Source organism: Cygnus atratus, chromosome 8 (genome assembly GCF_013377495.2).
Source record: "Cygnus atratus isolate AKBS03 ecotype Queensland, Australia chromosome 8, CAtr_DNAZoo_HiC_assembly, whole genome shotgun sequence".
NCBI classification, from domain to species: Eukaryota; Metazoa; Chordata; class Aves; order Anseriformes; family Anatidae; genus Cygnus; species Cygnus atratus.
Window position 1 is genome coordinate 26,430,801 of NC_066369.1, and position 20,760 is coordinate 26,451,560.

At 40.9% G+C, this 20,760-nt stretch overlaps 1 protein-coding gene across 3 annotated transcripts in view; it reads left to right on the plus strand.

Annotated features, from left to right (window-relative positions):
• The first annotated feature begins 3,246 nt into the window (after positions 1 to 3,246).
• Positions 3,247 to 20,760, plus strand: part of ZFYVE9 (zinc finger FYVE-type containing 9) — a 59,789-nt gene continuing 42,275 nt past the window's right edge. Inside the window, exons 1-2 of one of the 3 annotated variants that reach the window (XM_035538133.1) lie at positions 3,247 to 3,391; positions 19,280 to 19,384. The gene's annotated coding sequence lies outside the window, so the exon portion shown is untranslated. Of the gene's footprint in view, positions 3,392 to 4,129; positions 4,227 to 19,279; positions 19,385 to 20,760 lie in introns of those variants that run through there. The other 2 variants (XM_035538134.2, XM_035538135.2) reach the window with 2 other exon arrangements.

Sequence of the window (20,760 nt, forward strand, 5' to 3'; positions counted from 1 at the left end):
CAACTTATTTTGGCAAGACTTATTTTCCACATTAATTTGCATTTATTTTGTTTCCATCCTTTAATTCTTTTTTAATCAAGTAATGTAGCTAATGACCCATTATGTTACCCAGAATTCTTGCCAGGCTGGCAAGTCGAAATTACCCTTGTCACCTTGTTTACCCTTTTAAAATATCGGTACAATATTTCATCCAGTGCTCTGGAACTTGAACAGCGTTCCAAGATTTATTGAAAATCAACATTAATGGTCTAAAGATACTCCCTGCCAGTGCTTTTAAAACTTTTTGATGAAAGTTATCTATACCTGCTGATGCACAGCCTTATTAGCTTCTGTTTAACATCCCCCTCAGTGCCTGTTGTAATGGAATGTATTTCATCATCATCATACGATATTTGTGTATCATCTGGCTCTTCCCCAAATACAGACCAGAAATATTTATTGAGCTCTTCTGCCTTCCTATGTTATTGTTAGCATTTCTATTTTTCCATCTAGTAACAGACTCAAACCATTGGAAAGCTTCTTTTTCCACCAAGTTTCTGCAAGTTTTGTCAAGTACTTTAAACATTTTTGTTTCTCCATAACTGTTGTTCATAGATTATTATTGCATCATTTTGAATCCTGTATCAATTGCCTTTAACTCCTAGCTCTCAATATACATTTGTTGCTACAAACATCCATCTTTGTATAGACCCTGTAGCTCTCAGCTGCTCACTTCCAGGACAGCATCCCACAGCTTCCCCTCACCTTTCTAACTTTGGTCTTGTCGCCTACTTTCCAGTTCCCTACCTTTATGCAGGTTGGAGTCCCCACATCCATATGCTGTCCTTTATGACTCTTTCTTGTTATCTTCTCATAAAGAGCTGGGCAAAGATGGTAAAAGACTTAGAAAAGAAGTGGTGGATCAATACCACATGTCCATGCTATCATCTGAGGTACTATTTGGCACATTTTTCTTGTCACAACACTGTAGATGCTCACTGACATGAGGCTGATGTACTACAAAGAGCTGAAGATACTTTTTTCAGAGTTTGTACCTATCAGTCTCACTGAATGTGCCAAGTAAATGATCCATGCCTTACAGGCTTGCTGGGACTTGGGACCAAGATTATTGATCTGGTTTGCACGTAGTTTTTTTTACTGTTCATACCCAAATACTTTCTGTTTGAACACGAGCAGAAGGAGCACAATTGGAAGACAGGAAGGACAGTCTCCCTGTTTTCATTTCAGGCATCTGGCATCACAACTGCCTGGAGCAGCAACTTGAGTTTTGCTGAGTTCCTGCTTCTCCAGATACATCATCTTCATTGGGAACAAGTCATGTGGCATCCAAGATGCACATACATACTGAGAGGGGACAGAGCATGAGACCATGCCTCATCACCTTAACTCATAGAGATTTTTCCCATCACTTCTAACTCCTTTTTTCCATGCTTTCATGAGATTGATTTCTTGCAGAACAGCCAATTATGATCTTCAGGTAAAAACACTCAGTGTTTGCTGAATTCCAGTGACAGTTGCATGTAGAAGGATTAAAGCAGATCAAAATTCTGGTAGTGATAGGACTCTGAGACATATGTAGATGGAAAACCTGTGCACTTGCATGCATTTGCCTAGAGGGTATGAAGTGCTATATTGATCATCCTTTAACTTATTTCCTTGTTGTTTGTCAGGCAGGTTGCATGTTTAGCAGTCGGAGCTGTTTCATGAGACTTGTTTTGAGGGTAGTGATTGTGCACTGGACTGGATGAGAGCTCCTCATCCGTGCTTTACAAGCATGACACCACTAAGGAGACAGCATGATGGGGTTAACCAGGAATGCTTTATGGGAGAAAATAAATTCCATCTCCATTAATATGCTACTACCAGATATGATTGATTAGTATTTTTTATCTCATCAGCTCTTCTCCCATGGATTGATGATTCAGTTGATTGGGAGTATCTTATATTTTCTGCTTGAAAAGCACAAAGTTCTACCAGAATCAATGAATAAACATTAAGTGCTTCCTTCTCATTTCAGGTGGGATGAACTGATGCTCCTAGAGAAATAAGGCCTAGATGTTACCACCAGGGCTCATTACACCTTATTCACACTGTACATAGGAAACTAGTGGAGAAGCCTAACTCCTGGAAACTGGTAGCCAGCAAGCGCAAAGACCTGAAAATGTGCTGTTGGTGAACGAAGAGAACACAGAACACAACACCCGCCGTTCCCCCTTGCCGGGAGTGACATGGAGCCCTGAGGCGGCCCTCACAGGCGGTTCCCCCTCAGAGCCCGGCGGGGCGCGAGCCGTGAGCCATTAACCGTTAGCCATTAACCGTTAGCCGTTAGCGCGGGCCCGGCGAGGCGGCACGCGGCTGAGGCGTTCGTGAGGCGGCGGGGCGAGGCGCCCGGGGGGCGGCAGCTGTGCCTCAGCCCCCGGAGCCCTCCGCCCGGCAGGGGGCGGCTGTAGGCGGCACAGCCGGCCGCGGGAGCCCGGGGCTGGCCGAGACCCGTCCGCCCCTCGCCCCGTGAGCCCCGCAGCGGGTCGCACACACGCACGGGTACGTTTTTTTCTTCACAGCCGGGCTGCTGGGCGCCTGCAGCCAGAGTAAGGGGAGGAGAGGTGGTTCCTTGCTCCCTCCGTTTAATGAAAGAATCGGCGAGGCTCTGAGTAATGGTTTTGCATATATATCCCTGTCAGCTTGCACTTTTGAGTCAGTTTCTGTGAGGAATGAGTACGGTTTATTTTATTTTTTTCTCCTGCGTGTCTTTGAGCAGGTGGCTCCGTGGCTGCGCCTTTCTCCAGCCGGCTGCGGATGGCCGTGCCCGCGCAGGACACGACGGCCCTGGCTGTGGGGGGCAGAAATTATTTTTCGAAATACGAAAATAAAAAACAGATAAAACACGGACGGCTCCCAACCAGCCCCTAGGTGCGGCTGGCTGCGGGGCGCCTCGCCGCGAAGCGCCCGGGGGACCGCGGTCCCCCCCGCCTCGCCCTCTCCCGTCGCCGGGGCTGCCTTGCGGTGTGCCCCCGGGTGCCCCCCCGGAGCTTGGCCGCGGCTGAGGGGCGGGCGGGCTCCGGCGGTGCCGGGTCACCCCCTCCCGCGGCAGGCGGCGGGGCGGGGGTGCGGCAGGCTCGGCGCTGCCTCCCCGGCGGTGCCGCAGTGCCGTGCGCTGCCTCTGGGGCCGGCCAGGGGGCGCTGGCTGCCGGGAGCTGCGGCGGCCTTGGCCGCGGAGCCAGCGAGCGAGGCCGGCTGGCGGGCGGGGAGGGCGGGCGCCGGCCTCTCTCCAGCGCTCACAGGGGGCTCTGCGGGGCCCGCCCGGGAGCTGAGCGGCGGCGGCGGCGGCGGAGCGCGGCCCCGGGGGATCCTCCTCGCCATGCAGACCCGGCGGCGCCTGCCGCCTGCCGAGGTGAGTGAGTCCAGCCGAGCCGAGCCGTCCGCCCCCAGGCCCGGGAGGCCGGGGGACCCCTCTCCCCAGGCCCCTGCCGCCCGGAGCGAGGCCCCGCGGGCGGGGAGGGCTCCGCCGCCTCGGCCCGAGCTGCCGCCGCCCCGGCCTGGGGCTGGGGGGCTGCGGGTGCCTCCTCTCCTCCGCCGCCCTTGGCCCCCGCACGCCGCCGACGGGAGAGGGGCGATCGCCCCTCAGCCCTCCCCGGCCGGTCCTGCGAGCCCCCTCCCCGCTGTTCCCCGCCGTCCTTGGGTGCTGCTCGCTGGGTGCCTGCGCTGGGCGACCCCTTAGCTCCGAGGCTCCTGCAGAAGGGCGAAGAGCCCTCGCCCTGCTCATCGCGGCTTGCAGCCGGAGCCTCCCCGGGACCCCCCGTGTGCCGCCGGGGCAAGGCTCGACTCGGCTCGCCCCGGAGGGAGCCAGCGGGCAGCCTGGGCTCGCAGCCCGCGGAGGGGAGGAGCCCTGCTTGCATCTGGTGCCCTTTTTATGGCCTGATCTCTGCTCCGGCCCCGGGCACTGAATGTTACTCGCTCATCGCGATGTGTAACAAGTCACTCCCGCAATGGTGGTAGTGCCGGAGGGGGATGGGGCGAGCGGCGGCATGCGTTTTGTAACATCTCTAATGAGTGCCACTGTGGTCAGATCTCACCCGGGGAATAACCGGCACTTTTGGCGTGTCAGGCTTTTTGCAGAGGTGGATTAGTTACTTGCTCATAAACGTTACGGTTAGGTAGGTGCACATGATGGAGGGTGGCAGAAGGGCTGTTTTCGTCTCTTAACCAGGCTGAGAAACAAGTAGCAGGTGGGAATTGGGAGACTTTCTGCTTTAGCGTTCACTATCTTATTGATAGATATTCCTGATTATTTTATGACAAAGCTTTTTATTTATTTATTTATTTTTTACACATACTTTCATTCAATTCAGATGTTAGAAGTTGACTGAATAAGGAATCTCAAGATCTGGCAGTCTAGCATGGTTGTATTAGGTTAGAATTGCAGAATGACACTGCCCTCAATATTTTGTTTCAGGCCAAATCCAAAACTGGAAGGGGCCCTACATAAACAAGTAAAATAAGAAAGACACTCAAATAAAAGTTTTTATTTTCTTTGGGTAGAATTTTATTGCCTAGGTGATGTTTTAAAACATAATTAGCTTTTATTAACAAATCATTTTCGATTGCATGGAATGAACCCAGATTTTAGATATACCTCCAGTGGTTGAAACAACATCAAAATCCTTTGTTACCGTATGAAGCCAATGGTGTGTTGTTGTTTTTTTATTTGTTTGTTTGTTTTGGTTTTTAAGTTATGGCATGCCATACAGAACTACAAGAACCAGAGAGACAAAAATAAAAGTCTCTTCAGAGGTTTGGAAAATTTGAAATGGAAGCTGAAAAAGGGCCTAAAAGCAGGCAAGTCTCCCTCTAATTCAAGCTCTGATCTAAATCTAACAAGTTACATCTTCAGACACGTTACGGTGGATTCTGTAATGGCCCGTTGCTTTACGGTGCCTTCTTTGGTGTGTGAAAAGGGAAGAAAAAACACCCCAAAGCGGCAGTACTGAATCCTGATATTTGGAGTAGCTTTGAGTCAATTATTAGGCTGGGGATTAAATACTTTCAAACACATGTTTTGGGATCTGAGGCCTGGGGCTAAGGCTGACATGAAATAGAATGGCTTTTTTTAGGTTGGCATAACGTCTGGCTGTGACTGTCTCAGGGAACAAAGGTAGAAACTAAACAAAAAAGCAGTATTAAAACTTGTGGCCAAGGAAGGATAAGCTTTTAATGTCCGTTGTGGCCTGTCCTGTGCAAACTTTAGCATAAAAGAGGTTGCTAGTTTTCTGGTTTACAGGTTCTTTGTGAAAAAATTACTTGAAATTATTTTGCAAAAGCTTTGCTGTTGAATAAAAGTTGGCCAGAAAGAAATGTATGTTGGAATAAATTGTGTATTCATATTTTGTTGATCAGAATAATCTTTTTGATGCATTAAGGTGAGAATCTTTCAAATACGTGTCAGTTTCTTGACAGAAAATAAGATGAGGGATAAAAATTGCATTGCAGTTAGGATGTGTGCTGATGAATCAGGGATCTGATCCAGAACACTGTTGGAAGATACCTGTATATTTATAGACTACTTTGAAATTTTTATGTGAAAATTACTGTGTTTTTTTTAATGTGTTCGAGATTAAATTGTCTAAAGAAATTAAGACAGCCTGTTTTAGTGCTCTGTTTGTCATTCCTTATGAGATTTGAACTTTGGAATGATCAGAAATATGAACTGACATGCTCAGTTTTCCCTCCTGTTGTTTTTGTTATGCTTTGAGAAATGTTTCAGTACAATGACACTGAACAGTTACAATGTTTTTTGTATTGGTAAGAAATGTATAATCAAGGATAAACGGATGAAACTAAGTTAAAGTATGAGGTCTAGGTCGTAGAAACTCCTCTAGAAGTAAAGTTAAAAATAAAACTTCTGTGTTGGCTCTAAGTGTTGGTTACGTCTTGCAGCATTGGGAAAATTATGTCAATTAATGTCAATGGATGGGAAGTTTGAAAAGATATACAAAGAATCCTTCATTTACGGAGTAGTTTCTACTGAAGTGTCTACTCAAATTAGAATTCAGGATACACATTCATACAAATGTATTTGGCTAGCAACTGGAGCAAAACATGCTATATTGTTATCCAAAGAATAAGTGTTAAAAATTATTCTGAGATAAAGGTAAACAATCAGTATCACTATATATATAATTATTTGATAGATAGAATTATTCTATTTTTACAGACAAATAAAGTACTTTCCTTCTTATTATTTAGTTGTCTGGTTAACAAACCAAAGTCTAACTTTTTTTTTTTTTAATTTGGCTGTTGAGATTCCTCGTAAACATTTCACATTTATAGATTGTAATGCACCCTGTTACATCTTAAAGAGTGTAGTTCGCAGCTGGTGAGGAGCTGAGGAATGAGTGTGAGTGTCCTAGGGTATTAAACTCTGTCATTCCTTTAAATGTTAGTTTCTAGAGAAAATTTTGAAACACTGAAGATCCTGTGACCTAGGATTAATGGAATGTGCACTCAGGGCTTTTGTCTTTGTTTCCTGAATGCGCTTTATGATGTTTTCTCTCTTTTGCATCACACACATGCTAGGTTTGGGTATTTAGGAGGAATGTTGCTCTTTAGACTGCCATAGCAGATAGGTGGAATAGGAAGAATACTTTTAGGGTGAAGTTTATATGTACTCTTTCACCGAATATTTCCAGTGATGTTTTGCTGTTGTGTTGCTAGAAAAGATAAGTAGAAATGTGTAATATTGATACTTATTTTTCAGAAATAACAGCTGTCCTACTAGTCTGTCAGCATGAAATAGACTGAAGATGAATGGTAGAGAAAATCTGTAAACGGTCATTTAAAGTATTTTAAAGATCTTTACTAGAGTAATTATTAATCTATAAACACAGGTTGAAGGCAAATAGTATGTGGCCAGGAGCTTATGGGTGACAACACTGGGCAGATCGTTCCTTCAGAATTCTTTCTCTAGATCTGCTCAAATGGCGTTTAACTTAAAGAAGTCCAGTCAAATGAATTTTACACAGGCATAGTTCTGTTAGAGTAAAAAAAAAAAAAAAAAAAAAAGTGATAAACCATGTGAAACAAGTGTGGAGTCACAATCTGTAGATTTTCTGCATTTTAGAAAGTGTGGAGCTAGAGTGCTCTCTGAATAGCTTCTGTGATTCTTTCAGTGTAAGTATAAACTAGGGCAATGGTTGTTTTGCCTTAGTTTAATTCTGTTATAAAGATCCATGAGGAGAGCTTAAAGAACCTTTAACATTGTTTTGCTTCTGTGTAAAATTCTGTGCAAAATTTGATAATAAATATGTCAGTCTGACTATCTTATTTTTGAAGTTTTGGTGTCCATATATTATTTTTTTTCACATATTCTATCCCCAGTGTCCACTGTACATTGGGCAAATGAGAACATGGACTTCAGGCTGGGTTTCTACTTCCACTTTTTTTTTTTAATTTATTTTGTACTTTTCTCTGTTCTTGAGCAGTAATTACTAACCTGCATATAGAATCATTTTCAGATAATGCTAATGGGTGTACTCTCTATATGCTGCTTCTATGTTGTATATAGAATATATAAATATCTTGTTTACTATATGTTAATATTCCTTATATCCCTGATACTTTGATGGGAAATGAAGTTATGAATCTGCCATATGAGTCTGGGGGGGTCATGATGGTATCAGTTATTTAAGGGAGTATGTTGAGGTTCCAGAAGCATTCTGGTATGCAATGCTAACATCAGCTTTGTTTTTCTGTCAAGAATTGTATTACATGTTACCACTTTATATTTTTATTTCTATTTTCTATACTACCCCCCCCATGCCTTTTAATGTCCATAGGAAGCTTGATGAATATTTTTGATGAGATTGATTGCCTAATGAAGTGGAGTAGGACTTGACAAGTGGAAATAACATCACCAGTTAATTTTTCGTATAATTGTTTTGTTAGGTTTCTGCTACTGGTTCAGTTCCAGCATAGTAACAGAGATGGAAAGCTTTCTAATGAAGGCTTGAGGCATCAACTGATATTTTTGATAGTGGTGCTGAACCTTGTTTTAGGGTATGGCTTTGTATATAAAACAAAGCAGTAATGTGTCTTCACTAGTGCCTTCCTGTTAGTTAGCGGGGTTGGAGCTGAACTGCTGGTCGCAGTAGCTAGAAAAAAGAACTAAAGCCTAATGTAGACAAAGCTATAGCTGTTTTTTTCTTCTATTATCTGCATATGAAAATACTTCTGTGTTCTAGATTTCACTTTGGTAACTATTTTAGGACTGCTTCCCAGCAATTGATGATTAGTGACAGAGGAATTAGGCACGATAAGAGTTGCTGGCAGTGTTTTGAGCCTTTGCGTGTGTTGAGAAAATCCCTCGCCCTGTTAAGAGTTAGAAAATAAATGCAGTCTACCAAATTATGACTATTTTTACTGGTAATGTTTCATTATGAGTCTCAGTTAATGTTTTCTTGTACTTCAGTTTTGCCAGAGAGCATTTGGGGGCCTGCCTAAAAAGGCAAATTATTTAGTATTTATCGTAAGTGCGGCGTCATTTTTTTGTTAGTGAAGTGGTAGCTGGGAGGAACCTGTCCTTCCACCTTCCCAGCATACAAAGAATCTGGGATCATTTCCTACCAGGTGATGATTTGAAGTTAGGCCACATTTATGTCAGAGATTCATGTGTGTTCTTTCAATTACTGAAGTGCCGTAGTCACCCTAGTAATACTTACTTCAGGATACTTGCAATTTTAAAAATTACTGTGATGTGAAAGTTTTTGTTTACTTCTATGATATACTGAAACTCTTTTATAAATAATAGACCTCAATCTTTATACATGAGTTCCGAGTACACCATTTATATTTCACTCTCAAGTTTATATTTCACACTCATTCGTATTTCACACTCACATTCATATTTCACACTCAAGTTTAAAATTTTATTTGGGGAGGTGGTAGGGTGAAATATGTTAGAAAATTCACAGGAGATTATCAGTGGAGGAACATACGCTGATACGTTTCTCTAGAAAATAGTACAGTGAACTTAAAAGGAGTTGGTGATGTTCAGTGCAAGGAGCAGATCAAAGAGCTTTCTAAATCCCATAATAGCTTCTCTATCTGTGAATGACACTGACTATTAGAGGAGCTTTTCCATTTCCAGATTCAGTTTTGTAGTGTCAAAACTCTGCTTTGAACTCAGTATACATGTTGACTTTGCCTGTTTGCACTCAACAAGTGATCTAGATGGTTGATTTAGGATCGCTAAAATGAAGGCCAAGCCATTTGTAACTATGAATTTACAATAAATAGAAAGTGATGATAAATTCAAGACGAATTGGCAAATCAGGTGAATATGCATAAGATGTATTGCTTAATGTGTTGGCCAGTCAGATTAGTGAAAGTCGGGGAGATGTTATAGAACAAAAATTGCAGATAGTTCCAGATCTGGGATTTTTTTGTTTCTTAGTTATTATCTTCTGTACTGTTATTTCTTATGTTTCTTTTAACCAGGTCAACGACACTGTTCTCTCATTTCTTTCCTTTTCTTCTTCAACAGCTTCATGTTGTTGTTGTTGTTGTTCTCAAGCTTTTACTTTTTGGATAGTTGGATTTGAAGAGGAAGGTTTAGGAGTGGTGCCATCAGCAGTAAGCTGTGGGGCTCGGGTTCCGGTGATCTGGATTCCTCCGGTCTGTGCGGTGCCCACACCTCATTCTGATCCTGGGCGTGCCGCGCATCCGGCACCTCCAAGAGGTGCGCTCTGCTGATCCGTCTGGGGGTGACTTGGGTAATCCCTGCCCCTGCTACAAGGCAGAAGAAAAAATGTGTTCCCTCTTCAAGTGCTACGGTTGGGAGCTTTGCATAACAATTTAAACAAAATCAAATTTGTTTTCACACCAGACTGGGAAGTGCAGTGGCTAAAGAGGTAGCATATTTGTTTTTTCTTCTTGTGTTGTAGGAGCAAGAAAGGCAAGTGGGCTTGAAGAACTTGGATCTTACATCTCCATTTGTGTCAGCTCCACTAGTTGTTGAAAAGGGGTGATGTTTACTTGTCTTTTTAGGACATCACAGATCCAGGGAGTACCCTGCCTGATGTCATGCAAGACTGAGGACAGAGAGCTGGGCTTGACGAAGTTGATGCTCAAAAGTGCTTAATGGTTCTTGGGTGGAGTCATTGCAGTGTGTTGGTCCAGTCCTGCAGACTGATAAAGGAACTCCCATCACTCTAGCTGAAGCAGTGGGATTCTAAAACCACATTCATTTCTGATGGCCAGTTCTTTTCTACCCGTAATTCTTCAGAATTTATGTGAGATTTTGTAAGTAGCAGGGAAATTCTTTCAAGGTCTTATGTGGAGAGAACTGTGCTTAATTTTCAATTAGAAGATAGGTTGAATGAGTTCTGTAGCATAAACTGAATCTGATGTTAGATGTACCCGAGTTCTTTGAGGTGCTTTATTTGTAAGCATATTGTTCTACCATCGTTGGAATGAAATAAGCTCGTTATCCTGTAGATTGAAATCCTTTTTGCCCCGTAGTATCTCTTCCCTTCCTTCTCCTCTGCAGTAACCCCGGCATTCTCACATAACACCTTAATTCTGTTTTTTCCAGAGCTGTGTGGGTATTGATTGCCCAGCAGGTTGCTGCCAAAAATACATAGAGCAGCTGAGTTCTGCTTGCCTTTCCCTCAGAGAAGAGCCATTTACATTTGTTTTTACAGTGCAGATACTAATTTTCATGAACGAATTTTTTTTGGGGAAAAGACCAGTATAAAAAATAGTAAGTGAACAATGTGGTTCCGTAATCTTCTTTTCCATAGGAAATGAAATAAAAAATACAGCACTTGATAAGCAGTAGTACAGAGCACTTGCCCAGTACATAAGTCCTCTTCTAATTTGTGTTACTGAGACTGGGAATATTGAGGTTTCTTAACAGGGTGGAGAGGACACAGAAATTACGTGTTTAAAATATTCCACTTTAACTATACCCAGTGAACCAGTCAGGTCAATGTAATTTTTTATTCCTTATCTGCACTGTAATGCAGATAAATGAACATTTAATATGAACTGAGATTGCATTAAATGGCAAGTTCCCTCTTTGCCTATTAATTTCTTGGGAATATGTTTAGCAGTCTTTTTGAAATTGCATGTTTTTCTGCTCTACAATGGAAATGCATGCTGCTGGCTGCTTCTGAGACTTGTGTTTTGTAACAAAAGACACAGCTAACTCACCTGGAGCTCTCCTGAGGTCAGTGCTTCACTGCATAGCTCCTCTCTGGGGGCTGGCCGGTTGGATAGCCCTGCAGAGCATGTTACAGGTCATCGTGTCCTGAGGTTGCTTTGTGAGTGGGATCTTGGTTAGTTCATACTGAGTATGGTTTTGATCTTTTATTTGGTGAGTTTAAAAGTATGCATAAAGCACACTTGGTAGGTTATACTATTATCAGATTGCTTTAAATAGCATATATGTTGAAATAGCCACTTAACTGAAACATCAAATTGCATTGATTGTAAGGATTTCTTACTGTATTTTTCTCTAAATGATGAAGGTTGAATAAAAAACCCCATATACTTCATGTATTGTGCTGTTCTTCTTCAATTCTTTTATTAATGTAACTTAATGTCATTACTGTAGCATCAGTCTACCTACATACTTTGCACTTTCAAGAAATTATATTAGACTACTGGCATAATGTCCTTTATATTGTATTTACCCTAGTTTAAGTTAATGTCACCTGTAAAATACGTTTTAACCTATCATGGATGTTTGTGCATAGATTTTTTATTTTTATTTTTGTATACTCCTGCAGAATGAACCTGGGTGTTGTTATGATGAGGATTAAAACTTGTTCCTTGACATCGGTGAGCAATAGATATGTGTATATTTAGTGTCTTTGTTCCCTCATTCTTCTCCTGTAATGCACTTCGTAGTTGTATTCCTTTTCTTTTACCATTAAGCTTCATTTCTGTACAGCTGGCTCGTAGATGCGGTTGTACCATCTACTTTGAGGAAATGCAAAAAGTGGCACTCCTGTATTTAATGAAACTTTTCTGAACCTGGGCTTTCAAACATGGATCCCTGAGGGAAGCAGGTGGCTGTGCTGATCCTGGGTGTTGGACACCTGGTGTTGTATACGTCCAAGTCATATTCCACACTGCAGACGGCTGAGGGCTTTAACTGGATTCCTGAAGGTGCCATGACATCAATAAATAATGACGAGGATAGATAGAAGGCAGGATGACAGGTACAATGATATGTTTTGACTGTTATTTTGGCCATGTTTTTTCTACATTTTTGATAGATATTTTTTCTAAAGACTTTCATTTATGTCACCACTGATACTGGGTTTGTTCCAACCATTCCTAGAAGTGAGGAATGAGCCTGTGTGGTTAATAAGGGCATTAACAACTGCTTTATACCAGTGGATCTGAACAGTGAGGTTGAAACATGGGGTTTCTCATTTCTTATGTCAGAGAAGGAAGGAAGCATGGGTAAGGGGGAAAGAAAATGGTTGCAGGAAGAAGTGAGTGAGGAAGGAATGTGTTTGAGGGGGGAAAACAAGATGAACAAAGAGAATGGAACACAAGAATATAGTAATATAGTCTGAGAGGGGGAGAGAGAAAAGAGTGGCATGTGCAGAATGAACAGCCTTACCGGTGGGTAGAGGAAGTGGCCAAGGTACCTTTTTTCTGGGTTGTCTGAATAATGTTGCGTCTGAGTTTTTGGAGGATTTGGAGACATTAGAGCTCCAAAAGATTTCTGGAAAGAATGTTTTGACTCATTAATAATGAATGCTTTCTGAAATTCTGTTTTGTATCTGTTAAGCCTTTATTTCCTTTGACTACAGTGTTACAGAATTATGGGCGCTTAGTTTTATAACTAAAACTTTTCTGAGTCTAATGTACATTTTGAGCAAATGTCCTGGTTGGTATATTGCACCACTGGAGCAAGGAAAAAAAGCTTTAATGTGAATATGAATGCAAGACACTCACCAGTTCTGTTGGTTAGCATCTAGTCCCTTCAGCACTGTTAAAAGGATGTTAATGGACCTCAGCGTAAATGACAATCATGCTCAGAAATAGCAGTGCAGCCAGTTTCAGTACACACTGTTGCCATGGTTCTGTCGAGGTGTGTGGAGTGAGTTACTCGTTACAGATGACTTGAGACGTAATGCACGGTGAGCATCAGCAGGGTAGGTAGGTCCTGGTCGTAAACATGTGGGAATGAACTTTTCGACATCTCACAAGACAGGAATAGTTCATAATGTGTTAGTGTTTGTCTGTGTGTGTCTGTATATATGCATATATAGCAGGTTAATCTCAGCATGATATAAATGGGTCAGTACAATTGGAGAAATAAATTGCTAGTAGGAATTAAAAGTTACTTCTTTTGAGATAATTTCAGGTTGAAGGGAGTGTGAGAGAAACATTCATAGATCCCTGAATCTATTTTCAGAGACACATGGTGATCCAGCTCTGCAAAACACAGGATTTGGGAAATAATAACTGCTTGCTGCCTCTAACAATGCTATTTCCTATTAAAAGAGTATATGGGAAAGATTATAGAAAGCTGTCGTTACATAGCTATCAAATGAATAAAGATGACTACGGCAGCATTGGAAAGAGGATGTATCCAGCCGTGTTGATAAAGGTAGCTTTAGTAGCAGATTGACTGATGTTCAGTAAAAAGTGCCAGTAGACTTTCAGGCTGCTTTTCTGTACAGACTGCCCTTTCTCTAAAGAGCAGCTGAGTGCATAAATTGTGTTGCTTCTAGCAGCTTCTCTCCCCAGTGGGCACAACTCAGAATTGATGGGCTAGGAAATGGTAGCAAAGCGGTTTCCCTCTGCCCGCTGTCCTTTTTATCTGTCCCATTCTGGTTGTGTGGCAATTCTGGCTTTTATTATCAGATACAGATCTTGCTAACGGCACCTGCAAGTATGGGTCCCCTGGGGTTTTATAAAAAGGACAGTTCCTTGGCGTTTAATTAGTGATTCTAGGCAACCTTAGTCAGTTTTTCCCATATTGCCCAAACCTAAGAAATATCTGAAACAAAGATCTGTGTGTCTGGGATTTGTTCTTGCTTCTACCCTACATTAGAAAGAAGGAGAAACTTATAAACTATTACAACACAGGATTAATCCGCTCTGAGATGCATAGCATGTAACTTTAAATAATTTTACTCTTCAAATCTTTTAAGCTTTAACTTCTAATAGTCAAAGTGTTGTTTCTCAAATACAGAAACATCTCAAACCTTCGAATAAAAGCTACACGTCCATGACAGTCTTCAAGTGTTTTTAAAAAGCACATTGTAGAATTGAAAACATTACGTGGAATCCATGCACAAATGAAGAAACATGGCTTCATGTTAATTAATGTTTAATACACTGTGAGTGGATTCTTTGTGGTTTACAATATTTTAAACTTAGAGTTGTGTAAAGCAGTGTTGACAACATAGGTATATAAGACACTACATTTTGAATTTTGAATTGAACTGTATGAGCATGTAAGTTCGGGAAAGGATTTTCTCTTTTACCTAACTACTCCTCTGGAAAAAATTGCAATGAAGGCAGCGCTGCAGTGTAAACCTAGCTATTTGTTCTTTAAGGGAGCCAGTTGTGGATTCTTTTCGAGCCAGTCGAAAGTAGTTGTATAAGGAGGACATGTGGTTCTTGTCTCCAGGTGCTGATGGCCCGGCCTCTGTAGGGTGCTGAGAAAGTATGGGCTTTTTGGCAAGACTGGTTTTTGTGTGAAGAAAATAAATCAATTTCTTTCTTCTTGAAATAGTAAAAAAAAAAATAGGAAATTGACTTTACATTCTACTGTAAGGTCTTATAAAGCAGGTGTCCTTCTCCGTTGGGTCGCTTTCTCTTATTTACTGAAGGACAAAGGTTGGGAAGGTTGCTGCAATTTTTCTTGTCTCCCTGTTACTTTTGACTGTGATACTTTCTGCAAGGCTTCTTTGAAGTTGCTGCTCTTTTGACTGCCTTACCGCTGCTCTGGCATGCGTGAATGTCTCCTTACGGAAACTTGGCTGGAGACAAAAGTGAAAATAATAGCTTTAAAATGGCGCAGGGAAAAGTAAAGGGAAAAATGCAAACATTAGTGAAATAATTAGAGAAACTGTGTTCTGCTTTAGGCGTCATCCATCTCTATTTGTGGAATTGATTGGAAAAAAAAAAGACAAACCAATGCAACACTGAAATAGTTTATCTTTTGTCAGCATTTGTGGGTAGAGAGCTGGTACAAAGTGTTGTGTTCCACCAAAATAGCCTGCCATGCCCTAATCTACTCTTGGGTTAATTTGCATTGAATAGGAGGAACGTCAGGGAATTATGGTAAATAAAACAAGCGATACTTGGTCATCATGGTTTTTTGGTGCAAGAAAAGGGTAAGCAGAGACTGTCTTGTTTATATTTGTTATATCTCACCTCTTGCTGCTGTTTTTAGTATTTCTTATTAAATGGATGTAAGACAGGCTTTGATGGAATTTTTTAATCCTGAAGTGTTTCTTAGACAAGGTATTTTTGAAAAATTCTGTTGCTATTTTCTGAGTCTCCATTAATAAATTAGATTTTTTTTATTTTTTTTTTGGTCACATATCATGGCTGCTGGTTTCATTTATTAAGAGAACAATTCATGTTGAAATGTTTAATTTGTGGTCCAATCTGAAGCCCTTGCCATTGCAGGCATTTTCCTGCGTATGAACCAGATAGTGCTAATGCTGGCTCACAAACAATTCATAACGCCTGTCCTTCTTGTGTTTGGCACCCACGAGAGGAGAACAGCCCTGTACTCTCTGTGCAGAATGAATAGATGTTTGAGAGTTGATGAAGTTCAGAAAGATAACTGCACTGGAGAATGAAGCTTGCTTTCATTCATTTAGCATGGACATGCACTGTCCATACGGGCGCTGTTGTGACAGCGTGTCCCGAGACTGGTCTGAGGGCTGCTTTGAGGGAGGAGCTTTCCTAGGTAGTAATTTGTCATTCTACTTACATTAATTCTTAACAAGTAATACAAACACATATTCATGTGAAACTTGACTAAAAGTTGCTGCTTCATTTGGGAGAAGGAACTGGTACGAAGTGCCAAACTGTTGGGCGCAAGGTACATTGCCATTATTCCAAACATTTTAGCGCTTGAGTGAGGAAGAAACCGCACCTTTTCCATGAGTGAGGACTTAGTTTTCAGATTAACTGATCAGATGATTAAAATAATTCATACTCTGTAATTGATGTGTCCCTGCTACCTGTTTTCACTCTTGTTTAACTTTACCACTTTCCTGTTAATGTAAGCCCCTGCTTTGGTATTTGTTTCTTGTTGTGGTTTTTATTCTCGCAGCGTTTGGGACCTGAATATGCCCGCTGTACGTTGTGTCCTGAATCTCCCATCTCATCATTCCAGAGTGTAGACAAGTAGGAAGTTCAGATTCCAGCATTGAAATCTGGGTTTGCATTTAAGATAATGCCTTATTTGACTAATCTTGCAACAATAAAGTGCCTTAAAATGGCTGCAGATGTATTCCTGCCTACTCAGACATCTTCTCACTGGTAGCACATTATAGAGGAGCTGTAGTGTAGTTAAGAGTTGGATCCTTGCCAGTAGATGGAAGCATTTTTTAGCATCTCTTCATGCTTGGAGCTTTGCATTTTTTTACCTAGTATTGAAATTGCTGCTTTTTCAGTCTCTTTCCATTTATTGTAAGCTATTCCAATTTCTGTTGGTGCAGATTCCTTCCATTTGGTATTGTAAACATTTTTTACATTCTTTTTTGTGGAAGATATTTCTAATCTTATATTTTTAGAGCTCTTTTCTTCTATTCTTCATCCTCTTTTTATTCTAGGCACGTCTCTGCCTGTCAAATTTCTCTTCAATTTCTGTTTTGCTTTTGCAGTAATTGGCAGACACCCTCCTGGAGCTCCTGAGGGAAATCATACATGTAGGGTTATAACCAAAGCAGCACCTGAGTGATATCACTGTAGGGCAGGAGACAGAGTTCAGCCAACCATCAGCACGAGAGATAAGAAACTGAGAAATGCTCAAAGTAAGCAAACTGGAACAGCAGAGACACTGGGCCTCCTTCTTTTAGAATCTTATGTTCAATAGGAACACAGTTTTTAGGTGGAAATTTGTGTTTTATTTTCTTTTTATAAAGTGTGATGGAATCCTTTTCTAGCAGTGTGTATGAAAAGCCTGATAATCACTAGGTTTTGCACTGTTGTGAATATTCTTGGCTTTCCTTTGTAGTTATTCTTTTTGAACTTGGTTCCGTTTTAATATATATCTCTTATGTTAACTTCTTATTGGAGAGAGAACTTGACTTTGTTGTCAGCTTACGGTTAATTTTTTCATGGAACCCAAATGTTACAATTTACTTTTTAAAAAAAAAAAAAGCTTTGTGTATAAATATGCAACATTCATATCTGTAAGCATGCTTTGATTTTATGCATTGATCTTTGTGAGGAGAAAGGGCTGCTGAGAGTAAATGTTGAACTGTAAACAGAAAGCTCTAGGACCTCCAGGTAATACTTCAAAGCTTTCTTCAGAAACTGGTAACAGTTGATAGAATGCGTTCATCTGTGTTAGGGGTAACAAAGTTATATGGGAAGAATGGAACAAGGAAGGTGGATCAGAATAAAAGCAAGCAATAGCAAAGCTGTACTGTTGCCCTGAGGACCGCCTGCCTCGTCGGCTTGTTGGCTTAGGGCACCGCTAACAGCACAGCACGCTTCAGCTGCGGGTTGCTGGGTCTGATCCATTCCTGGTTGGTAAGGATGGAAGTTTGTGGTTAATGTATGACTGACTGCTTAGCGGGAAATATGTTTGATGTTCCTGACCCAGTTGACAGGCCTCATCATAAATCACAAACAGAATTGTCATTAATTGATCCATCTTTTTAAAGGGCATGGAAACGGAATCTTTTTCCTCCATCTACAGGCCAGGAGGGAACATGGTATGGTGATGATATAAGTAGCCCCGCCATATGTACTTCACATCCCTTTAAAAAAACTCATAATTCTGAAGCCTTTCAGTGGAATTACATGTTCCCAGACCTTCATTTTTGCATGCGTATTAAATCCATCTGAAGAACCTTGTAATACAATAATTGATACTATTTCCCAAATATCAAAAATTCATCTTAGCTTATAGAGGTTGAAATATGCATGGCATCAGAAATTTACTTCGCATGCAGGTACGGTTCTGTTGGCTTGTAAAGCTGTGTGATTTTTTTCTGAGTTGGGAAACAGTGCTACTAAGAATGCTGCTGTTCAGTTCATTAGTTTCCTGGAATTATTACTGTAGCTTATTTCTGAAAAGAATAATAAACAACCCTGGGAAAGTTGTAGTATAACACTGAATATTGCTTTCATGCATGGAAAACTGATTTTTTTCAGCTCTGTTTATTTTGTTGGAGTTTTAAGATTTATTTATTTTTTCTAACATGCTGCTGCTTTATCAGAGCACTAGTAAATGTTTCAACTACCTAACAGGTCGAATACCAGCACCAGCAAACCTTAAAATACAAACTTAATCTCAGTCAGTCCTTGTTCTTGTTTGGTTGTTTGTCATAAATAGCCTTTTTTTTTCTTTGTTCATGGTTGTGTTGGATTCTTGAGCTGTATTAACTATTAGGAAAATGAGCACCAAACCTAGAGAAATGCTCTAGTTAGGAGAACAAGGTACTTTCTTCTGAAGACTCTTGTCTGCCTTGGTCATCCCTGCTATGAAAGGTTGATGCCATTGTGTTTTTTAAGAGAATAAGTGTTTTGGAAGTGAAGGGAGTCTAGGATTGTAGGAGGAATAATTTGAAGACAAAAACAGTTGTTTAGTTATAACAGAATCAGTGGGAAGCTGATAAATGCAGTTTACAGAATTCAGAGGGCCATGAATTTTTCTAGAGTATCAAAGCTACCAGCTTTTTATTTTTGGAAGGCCTATTGTAGTGTAGTATAATTAACTTCAGAGACTAGTTTTATAAATTAAGCGCTACAGTCAAGGTCACTGGGGATACAAGGGCAGTTGGAATTGTTGTCTCACTCTGGGTTTACAATTAAATGAAGAATAATTGTCAATAGGTAGCAATGTGTTTTTTATTAGCAGCCTTTTTCATCAGAATATTGGAGTGCAATAGTGACACAGTATATAGATCCCTGAATTAAAAGCTGCAAATATAATGTAGATCATTTAAAGGCTTGCAGCGTTTACCAAATGTGCCTGTGTTAGCAGCAGTCATGCATTGAAAAAACCTGGTTTGTGGCAGAATTACCAGTTATAAAATGCATGTTTATATTTTCTTTTTAGGATCAAGTAGAACACACTGATTCAGCAGAACTGGCTGGTTGTGCTGCAGTCATCATGAGTAGGCACAGGGTCATTCGTTTCTTAACATATGTATAGGAGAAAAAGGTAAGAGGCAAGTTCTGCTTTAGAATGTACTGATTCAGCGGTGTTTACGTGAAATGCATGTGTTCTTATGTATGCCTATGGATGTATAGTTCTATGCACACCCATATACATGTACTTTATCTCGTGTACAAGATGATGGAGTATTTTTAGTATTTTGGGATCTTGTTCTTTACTGAGAGTAATTGCGTTGTTTTAGAGGAGAGATGTGTCTTGTTTTCTTTGGGGGTGGGAAGTGGGCAAAGTCTTTCTTCCTCAGTCTGTGCTGTAGGCAGATCTCATCAGTTAAAAATACAGCTATTGCTGAACTCTCTCAGCAAGCTGTTCATTACAATAGAGGTCCTTGACTTTCTCCTCCCAGGGGCAAATAATATAAACGTCATTAAAGGGAGCTGCAAAAATATGTGGACATTGTTTCCTGGGGTTGAAGAAAGTCCTCAGGAGCATTAGATCTAACAAATCAGTTTGTCCAGTTGATACGCAGTTCTGTGTTGCTACACTATGAGAAGATGACATTTTCTGGACTCAGAAACTCAGGATGAATGAGCAATGTTTGTTTTCAGTCTGGTCATGCCCCTTGTGACTTTCATATTAGGAGTCTTATATATTTTTGTTGAGTGCTATTATAAACTATTTCAGTAGTTTGTTTAGTAAGAGTTTACTGAAACGTGTATATTTAGAGTTTTATATTGAAACAGAATAGTATGCAGACAAGGCAGCACGATAGGAAGTCCTGAATTCTTATCCTGCTTCTTTATATACTCCCTGATTTGTAGGCCTTTTCTATGAGGTTGGTAGTTATAATATTACTTTGTGGCACATTTTTTATTATAGAGTGTTAGTGTGATCGTGTGCTGGTTGTGTGTTCTTAGATTCAAGAAAATTGAAAAGTCTGTCAGTTCCAGTGGTGAAAAATCCTTGAGGGTAATGTGGGAGGTCCAGAGCAGATCATGAGTAATCTAATTCCTCATTGTAGAGACCAAAGCAAATATGAGTCTTGCCACTTTGCAGATATAACACAAGGCCTATTTATTTGTACACATCCTTTCCCAAGAAGAAGCAGGCATGCAGGACATCTGAGCTGTCTTGAGAGGCAGCCTCCAAGGTTAAACCTGTTCAGAATACCAAGTAATATTAAGGAAGATTTTTGTGTCCCTTCCTTCTGTCTCCCTCCCTCCCCAGTAATCAGTTAAAGTTTGTTTTATGTCTAGATGCTCAGATGGCAAGGATAGTAGTTCTGGATGTATTTCTGACACAAACATTCTGGTACGTGCACCTTTATATTTAGACGTTAAGGGGGGGTAGAGCATATAAGCTTGATAAAATGTAAGTGCTTAAGTTTTACAGATTAAGAAGATAAGCCTTATGCTGTTGTATGA